At 42.4% G+C, this 9,430-nt stretch overlaps 1 long non-coding RNA gene across 1 annotated transcript; it reads right to left on the bottom strand.

Moving 5' to 3' along the window:
- Positions 1-568: 568 nt before the first annotated feature.
- Positions 569-6,550, bottom strand: LOC134401549 (uncharacterized). The gene is made up of 2 exons (XR_010025662.1): positions 5,813-6,550; positions 569-1,872 (listed from the first exon to the last, which is right to left on the bottom strand). It is a non-coding gene; the product is annotated as an uncharacterized LOC134401549 (long non-coding RNA).
- Between the last annotated feature and the right edge of the window lie 2,880 nt (positions 6,551-9,430).

Genomic DNA, 9,430 nt, shown 5'->3' on the forward strand with positions numbered 1-9,430 from the left:
GTAGGCTCTCCCACACTACAGGCATTCAAGAGGCAGCTGGACAACCATCTGTCAGGGATGTTTTAAGGTGGATTCCTGCATTGAGCAGGGGGTTGGATTCGATAGTCTTGCAGGCCCCTTCGACCTCTACTATTCTATGGTTCTATGAGAGCTTCACAAATCAGAATTCTCTTCAGGGGGACTATGAGGGTGGGGAGAACTTACCAACTTAAACCGAGAAAGAAGAAGTTCTCTCAGCACTCTGTTGTTGTTGCTGTAGGTCAATGATGCAGAACCTCCAGCCCTTGCAGCCAAATTCCACTTGCTTGGATTGTAAGTTTGGCCCCCCAGGGTTCCCCAGCTGGCCATGCCCCTCCCCCTCCCCCCTTTTCCCTACCATCAGTTGTTCGGTGGTTTACCAGCTTTTGTGCAGTTTTCTCCCCCACTCTAAAGTTGAAGTGCCTCTCATAAAGCTTAGTTGCTGACAGTAAAAGATTTAGGCCAATGTGGTATATTGGTGTGGCGGAACCCGAAACCACGGGTTCCTGTGTGGTTCGCTGAGTGGTGGTCAAAGACTCTCAAGACACAATTTCTCTCTCCTTAGAAGGTTTATTACGAGCAGCGCTGCAAGGTGGCAGTCTGAGGAAACTGCCCAATAATTTCAGGAAATGTCAACATATTTATAGAGTCAGTTCCCCTTAGATACCATGGCAGAACTTTCTCACCAATCATAATACAGTTCTGAAAATGCAACAACCAATAAGAAGCTAAGCATTTAGGCATGTACAGAGTATGAGTGCTTCGTTGACTAGAAGATATCACAGTTACAGAAAAACATCTCTATCTGTTATTTTCTTGGTTATCTTTCCTTGCAGGCATCCTCCACCCTCTGACTGCCGGGGTGGACAACGCCTATGTTGTCACATAGTTTCTGCATCAACTTAACTCTAAAAGCAAAAGCAATTGCAGCATTAAAAACAAGGTTTAAAGGAACAGGAAGCCATGAACTTTATGAACTATAGCTAAGGATGATAGGCCGTTTTCTCATACCTATGGGCATAGCAAAAGAACCAGCTAAAATTCCGCGACAGATTCCCTCCTGATGGTCGTTGCTTTGCCCATAGCCATAAAACCATTCTCTATTAAAGCTCTAATCTTCACTCTTTTGTTCTTTGCTTAATAATGCAACTGAATACCTTTTTTTTTTACCTGCTCAAGTCATGGGATGCTTTTGAGACTCTTTTTTGGATTGCAATGCAAGGCAGGGCTTGTATAATAAGAAATAACACACACTCAAATTTCATTTTTACAATTCAGAGAACTATAGAGGTTAAAAACACACAAAGTAGTTGCAACGGCGTTGTCTTAATATCTTCTCTTCACTGAATGTCTCTTAGAGCATCCAGATTTCGTTGGAGGGTTATTATGCCTCGTTAACTCAGAAACTCTTGACTTGAGGTTAAAAGGACAGCTGATCTTGTTGACTGACCAGATGTCGTTCCGTGGAGGGGAGTTCCTGCTCTTCAGCCTCAACTCGCTCTCTCCACTGGACACTTGGTCGCTTAGCATGTGCAGGGGGCTCTCTTGGCTTCCTCCTGACAGCTTCTTTCATCCTTTAACATCTCAATCAGGTCTGAGTAACTTTCTAGTGCAACTGGATCATCTGGATCATCTGTCTGGCATCCTGGATTTAGCTTTTTCACATGGGCTGCATGTATCCAGGTGTGTGTGGTCAGCAACACAGTATAAGGTCCGTCCCAAGTAGGAGCCAACGAATTGGGCTTTTTATGGACTTTTATGAACACTGCATCTCTTGGTTAGAAATGATGACATGGAACATCAGCTGGAATCAGTTGCTTGTTTCTCATTTTTCTTTGGAGTTGAACTAATAGTCTGTGTAAGTGTAGAACATTACAGATTATTTCCTCACTGCTCTCAGTGAGGGGAAAAATGGTTTTGGCAGAGACAGTCCAACAGCCATAAGCTTCCCAAATACAATCTTATGTTGTGTGAGTCTATGTTTTCTGTTGGGGCTGTTTCTCAAGTTCATTAACACCAAAGGAATTTCACTTAATTCTTAGTATAGTCTGAATTCACCTTTAAAGGTACGCTAAATCTGGGCACCACTTCTCTTAGTAAGCATTTAATTGTGGATTTTTCTGTTGCATATTATACAGGAAAACTTTCTACCCATCTACTGAAAATGCACACAACAGTCAAACAGTATTTAAATCTTATTGTGTTAGTAAATTCAATAAAGTCAATCTGCAATATTGAAATGGACTATAAACTCACGGGTGTGTGCAGATAGTTTAGGACTATAAAAACTTCAGGCAAGTTACACACTTTTGGCACACTCATTTAGCTTCTAGGTGTATTCTTGGGGCACACCATTGTTTAAGTATGTCAGTGTCTTAACTAAATCTCAAGATGCAATTAGTTTGTCATTATAAAATACCCATACATTATTTTTCTCAATTTTTTATTATTATTATTTTCCTCTTAAGATTCTTTTCTTTAAGTTGCACGATTCTTTTTCCCAAGTTGGAATAGTATCCTGGGAAAAGAGTGTTCTCTTTAGTGATTTGCAAGATTGTTTCAAACAACTTTGCAGCTAAAGGGCTATTTGCTATAGGCCCTCCTGCGGCTGTCATAAAGCCTCTATATTCTTAGATTTGCTCAACTGCATGACAGATTACAAAACAATATTGTATGAATATTTATTGACAAACTTTTTGCTAGGTTCTGGTTAAAGCAATTAATTCTGCGGCTTGTGCACTTCGTGGCAGAGCGAAACTTTCTAATGTGGTATACACTTCCTTTTTATTTTTATTTTATCAGTACTTGAGAAATTACTGCATATCTGGCTACTAGCTCTCCCCAGCTGTTTCCTTTACAAGAGCTATCAGTAAACAGAACTATATCTGGAGCTGGCAATGTAACATCAGTCAAATTCTTGAATTACCACTTCGCAATCATTTAAGGTAGTGCACTGTTTAAGGGTAATTGCTGGTAGTATCTGCTCGTATCGAGTCAATCTCTGATTCGATAGAAATTGTGTAGATTTGGTTATCAACAGGGCTGCGACGGTGGAACTCTAACCCACAATTTTTTTTTTTTTAATTTCAAATCAGCTGCTTTTTCTTTACAAGCAAGGCGGTAGCAGCCACTGCTTGGAGCAAGGTGGAAATCCTTGTGCAGCTGCGTCTAATTGTGCAGAGTAATATGCTATTCGCAAGCCCAGTGCATGAATTTTGGTTAATGAGGTTATTAAGTCTTCTCATCTCTGACCATTTTAGCGGTTCAGGGACTGAATCTTGTGGCTTGTATCAATTTGTATCATGTAGCTTGCTAATAATGAGAAATTTGGTATCATAGCTGTTTTTATTTTTAGGTCTTCTTAGTTGCAATACTGCGTCTATGCACTGTTTAGCCAAACTTCTTAAGGTAGGATTTGAGTCTGGAGCTGTTCTATTTGCAAGGTTAGCAACTTGGTTTCTAATTTTTCTTTTCCTAGTTTTCTTTCTTGGATGTCATCCCAGTATTGGGTGGCGGCCCGTAGAATTTCCTCGGGCGTGGCCTCCCGATACCCGATGACTGCAGTCCTAATTTTACCTGAAATTTCACTGATAAGCCCATTTAGAAGCAAATCAGTTATTTGCCAGGCATTTTGTGGATCGCTTGGGTCTAGATTAGAATGCTTTCTAATAGCACACTCCAGACGTGCTTGATAAGCTCTGGGGCTTTCATCTTTAAGTTGTTTTGTGTCTCGAATGGCAGTCATATTTATGCGTTTGCCACAAATTTGTCGAATTGCTTGCCACAATGTTTCTCTTTCTTGTCTCATTCGCTGGTGGTCTGCGTCTGTCAAACCTATTTCTCCTGCTTGGGGATTTGCTGGCCAGGCTGTAAGGGCTTGGTTATTAGGGTTTCTGGCCGCAACTAAAATTCTATCAAAATCATGTTTAGGTATGACCATTCTCAGCAGATCTTCAAGATCTAACGCTGTAGGGTTATATAATGTTGCCAAATTTTGAAGCTCTTCAATAAATCTCTCAGGGTCTTCTCTAAGGGCTGGCAACCTCTGTTTGAAATTCCAAATATCAGAGGAACTCCAGGGCTGGTAAGCTCTAATTGGAGCTTGGTTTGGATCAGCAAAATTTGGATAAGTACGCACAGGGAGCAATTTACTGGGAGTGCTTCTAATGTCTTCTAAAGGTCCTAAATGTGCAAACAGTGCTTGGTCATTCTGGGGCTGCAGCAAAGGGGCTGAGGCTATCTGGCTGGCTGACAGTCCCAACTTCTGTTTAAGCAGATTCAAGCTATTTTTCTGACTGGCTATTACACTCTCTACTTGCAATCTTGATCTTTGATCATCCCAAAGAAACCAGTAATCTATCTGGGAGGGTTGTTTTCTTTCTAAATAATGCCTCAAGTGCGTGAGTCTTTCGGGTTCAAATGTCCCTACTACAGGCCACTGCAATGAGGGTAGATCTTTAGTAAAACATGGCCACTTGTCTTGACACAGAGTCACTAATCTTTTTAAATTCAACCTAGATGGCATACGATCTTTGTAGATCTTACACATTTTCTTTAACGGGGTTTTTTCTGATTCTGGGCTGCCTGTTTTTGACCCGGAGCTTCCCATTATCTCTTTTGCTCCACAGTCTGAGGTTACTTACAAAAAAAACCACAGCAGCTATTTCTTCTGTTCTTATCTATGCACACCGTTTCTCGTTACCACACTCAAGCACGTGAAGAGCTTTCGTACGTGGCAACTTCTGGGTTTTTGGGCACAAGCACAACAGGGGTTTTCACAACAGGGCTTATAACAGGGTGTCTGTGCTTTTCTCACCCCCCTAACGGCACTGTCCCTTTGCAAGGGAAGGCACGATAGATAGAGTTTTGATTGGCACAGCTCATAAGTGGAAGGTAGTAGGAAAGGTGGTCCACTCATTCAGGGCAACTCATTCAGACATGTCACATTACACATTACACAGGTATGGCTTATATAGGAGTCCTGTTATTTCTCAGGCTCATAATAGGAATTGGGGTAGGAAAGAAGACAAACAAACAGACATAAATGTTCCTGTTTGGAACGTGTGTCTCTACTGTTAAGGTTTCTTTATCTGAGCTCTTTCAGCTGATTATTTCTTGTTCCCTTTTTTTCTTTTTCTCTTTTTCCTCCTGTTTCCTCTTTTTCTATTTTTTTTTTATTATTATTATTATTTTCTTGGCCGGACTGGGTCTTCTACCCAGGCTGGGGCGCGACCCCAGACTTTCCTGGTGCCTCCTTAGAGGGCTTACCCACACCGGGTCCTTCCTGGTGCCTCCTTAGAGGGCTTACCCAAACCGGGTCCACTGTGGACCACAATGACTTTTAGGAGCAATCTATGCTCCGCCAGTTTAGCGTCAATGCGCTTTTAGGACCCTTATCAGAGGAACTCCTGCTTGCCTAGGTCTTAGAGCAATTTTTTTCCTTTTTTTTTTCCCCCCCCTTAATTTATTTTTAGGTCTGACCACAAATCTTTTTAAGCTGCCTCACTTCCAGGAGGTCTTATCAACGCGCGTTCCCAAAGTATGTGACTTGCTTATCAGCTTATCATTCATCCGCAGCTGGACCTGCCGTACAACGTCATAGCGGTCACGGCCCGGTGGGGCTAGCACTATGAGTGACGGGTTTTCCCAGTGCCATTCACCATTGACACATTCAAGCAAGTCTCACTCCCCAACCTATCTCTGGATCCCAATTTTTCCCTGCTTTTTTTTTCTTCTTCTTCTAATGAAAGAGAATGCCTTAAAACAGGCGTCACTGACTTTACATGACACTTACCGCTAGAAAACTCCAGCCACAGGGAGAGTTGACCAAGGAAAGCCCTCCTGTTGTAGGATTTTAATGTGGTTCCTACTCACCTGATCTGTGCGCACGTTGGAGGATTTCCTGTGTCAGGTCTCCATGAGCAGAGGCTCTCCAGTGTACCACTCATCCGTCCTCGTCGCCAAATTGTGGCGGAACCCGAAACCACGGGTTCCTGTGTGGTTCGCTGAGTGGTGGTCAAAGACTCTCAAGACACAATTTCTCTCTCCTTAGAAGGTTTATTACGAGCAGCGCTGCAAGGTGGCAGTCTGAGGAAACTGCCCAATAATTTCAGGAAATGTCAACATATTTATAGAGTCAGTTCCCCTTAGATACCATGGCAGAACTTTCTCACCAATCATAATACAGTTCTGAAAATGCAACAACCAATAAGAAGCTAAGCATTTAGGCATGTACAGAGTATGAGTGCTTCGTTGACTAGAAGATATCACAGTTACAGAAAAACATCTCTATCTGTTATTTTCTTGGTTATCTTTCCTTGCAGGCATCCTCCACCCTCTGACTGCCGGGGTGGACAACGCCTATGTTGTCACATAGTTTCTGCATCAACTTAACTCTAAAAGCAAAAGCAATTGCAGCATTAAAAACAAGGTTTAAAGGAACAGGAAGCCATGAACTTTATGAACTATAGCTAAGGATGATAGGCCATTTTCTCATACCTATGGGCATAGCAAAAGAACCAGCTAAAATTCCGCGACATTGGCTAGAGTGTTGGAATGGCAGTTCAGAGATCTGGGTTCTAGGCCACTGAAGCCCACTGAGTGACTTTGGGCCTGTCACAGACTCTCAGCCCAAACTACCTCACAGGGTTGCTGTTGTGAAGATAAAATGGAGAGGAGGAGGATTCTGTATACTGCCTTGGGTTCCTTGAGAAGGAAAAAAGGTGGGATGTAAATGTAATAATACAAATAAATAAATATACTGATACTTTTGGTATTTTGGTCCTGCACTCTTTTCCTTCACCACCACCACCACCACCGGGAATGTAGCCCCCAGCAGCTTCTCCAAAATAGAACTTGGCCCCATGGGCTGAAAGAGGCACTGCACCCTTGGTGTATGTGCTGCTGCTTTAGGGGGCATAAGAACATCAGAAGAGCCATCATGGATCAAACCAAGGGCCCATCTAGTCCAACACTCTGTTCACACAGTGGCCAACCACCTGTCAACCAGGAACCCACAAGCAGGACATGGTGCAAAAGCACTTTCCCACCCATGTTCCCCAACAACGGGTGTATATAGGCTTTCTGCCTCTGATACTGGAGGTAGCACATAGTCATTAGGACTAGTAGCCATTGATAGCCTTCTCCTCCAGGGATTTATCCAACTCCCTTTTAGAGCCATCCAAATTAGTGGCCATCACCACATAACTATCACCACAATTATCTTCTGCACAGCAAGCCAGCCTTCACTGGGATAACAACAGTATCAGAAGAACAAAGAAACTGTCATCAACAGCATTCATTTCCCTTGTCATTCAACATTATAGCATCAGCTAAAGTCCCACCAACCTCTCGTGGTTGGTTTTTTTCTGGCCAAAAGCCATACAATAAATGAGGTTTAATCTAACAAAAAATGATGTGAACTTTAATTGTTCTATGGCAGTACACCCAGTCTTGATATCCACAGCAATATTTAAATAGTTAGTAGTAGCTTTTCTTCACACATTCTAAAGAAGAATAAAAATATCTACCTAGCAAAAAGAAGAGGCTCAATGGATTTATTGGAAAGAAAGGTTGCTCTATTCTTGAGGATGAAGAATCAAAAATCTACTTCCTGCCAAGAAACCTGACTTCAAAGCCATAACAAGTGATAAACCCAAACCAACTTCAAACAGACAAAAAGAAACATCTGGCTGCTATTTTGGTTTGTTTCACTCATGCAAGTAGAGGAAGTTAAAATAAAGTTGCTTCTTACAAGTACAAGATAAGTTCTGCCTTCTTAATGTTAATTAAAAATGAATCTTACAATTACTTTTCTACCCTTGGAGAGTCTTCAATAAGTAGAAAAATATTGTTTTTTTAGACTGATTCCTTCTTTTCTCGTTCGTCAGACCATTTAAAACAGTCTAGCCAAGCCAAGTATTTTCTACTTAACAGTGGTAAGCCACTCTACCTTGTTAAGCACCCATTGCATTTCACTTATTTCAACCACATTACACTTCAAAATTGTTTTCAGTACTTCACAGTGTATTCTAGATATGGGTGTAGAGCCCCTGAAGTCAATGGGACTTAAATTAGTCATGACAAACTTAAGTGGATCTTAAGCTGTCAATGGATCTAACTCCAGGTAGGGCTACATTTGACTGAGGCATTTTGGTGAGAAAGAGACTGAAAAAAGGGGAGCAGGGAAGGAGAGCTTACTAAAGATATATGGAGCTGCTAGTGGACGGGGCCACACATGAGATTAAAATACGCTGGGAAAGGCTTTGCGGAGGTGAACTTGGAAGGGTGAGAGGAGAGGTGGAGAAGAAAGCGCTCTGGTGCAGAGAGGAGAAAACTGCCTTGCTGTTTGTATTATGGGATGGGGGTGGGGAGAGAGGAGGCTGGTCCAGCAAAAGTTGCTCCTGCACAGTATGAGGGAATTACTATCCCCAATAACCTATAAATACACCTCCGAAACCTAATATAGGTGACTTAATAAAAAGAGGATTTAACAGAGATCCTTGTAGAACACGAAAGCTTGAAGGACATTTTTAACAGCTAGAATTACTACAATGAGAGAGATCCAGCATATATAGCAAAGACATTATTTGTGCATGGAAGAAGCCTCAGGCATATCCACACAGATCACCTTTCTGGGTCAAGTCAATCACAGACACACAAAGGGTGCTACAGAGGATGAAAAGCCCCTGAATTCTGTTCACCTGGGCTGGGTGCGTGCATGTGTGAATGCCCATGCCTCAGCAGGGGCCCACTCCTGGATTTGCTTCTCTTTTTCACCATTCCAACCTGCCTGTTCACTTGCCTCTCACTTGGGGATGTCGGAGAATTCCTGGGCTCAACCACTCAACCTTTGTTTCGGTTCCCACTGTGGTGCCAATTTGTTTGGACAGTTTGCTGATTTTGGGGGAATTTTGCCCATTGGGGGGTGGGTGTCTGCAAATTTGGCCGTAATTTGTGCAAAGTCTAGAGCATAATTTGTGCAAGTCTATAGCAGACTTCCCTAACCCAATGCTCTCTTCATGCATTCAAAATGCAACTCCCAGGATGCCACAACTGGCTTGGGTATGCTGAGAGTTGCAGTCCATCACATCTGGAGGGCACCAGGTTGAAGCTGGTTTAGACTTTCCTTGTTCATGCTTAGGATTTTCTGAACACTTGAACAGAGCTACAAATTATCAGCTTTGACAGCAAGGGTAGCCTAGCTACATGGGTGAAGCGACTGACAGCACACATCCCTTTCTCCCTTGACTGACGTATCAAAGCTAACAGGTAGCATCAATGGGGATATCCTCAGGAGCAGCCAAAATTGGAGAAGGTGAAGAATCCAGCTGTCAGCCTTAAACCTATACAATATCAACTTTGTTGTGATGGTGAATGCAGTAAAGACTATAATTCATTTTGCAAACTGAAG

The sequence above is a fragment of the Elgaria multicarinata genome, chromosome 7 (genome assembly GCF_023053635.1).
Source record: "Elgaria multicarinata webbii isolate HBS135686 ecotype San Diego chromosome 7, rElgMul1.1.pri, whole genome shotgun sequence".
In the NCBI taxonomy this organism is placed as follows: domain Eukaryota; kingdom Metazoa; phylum Chordata; class Lepidosauria; order Squamata; family Anguidae; genus Elgaria; species Elgaria multicarinata.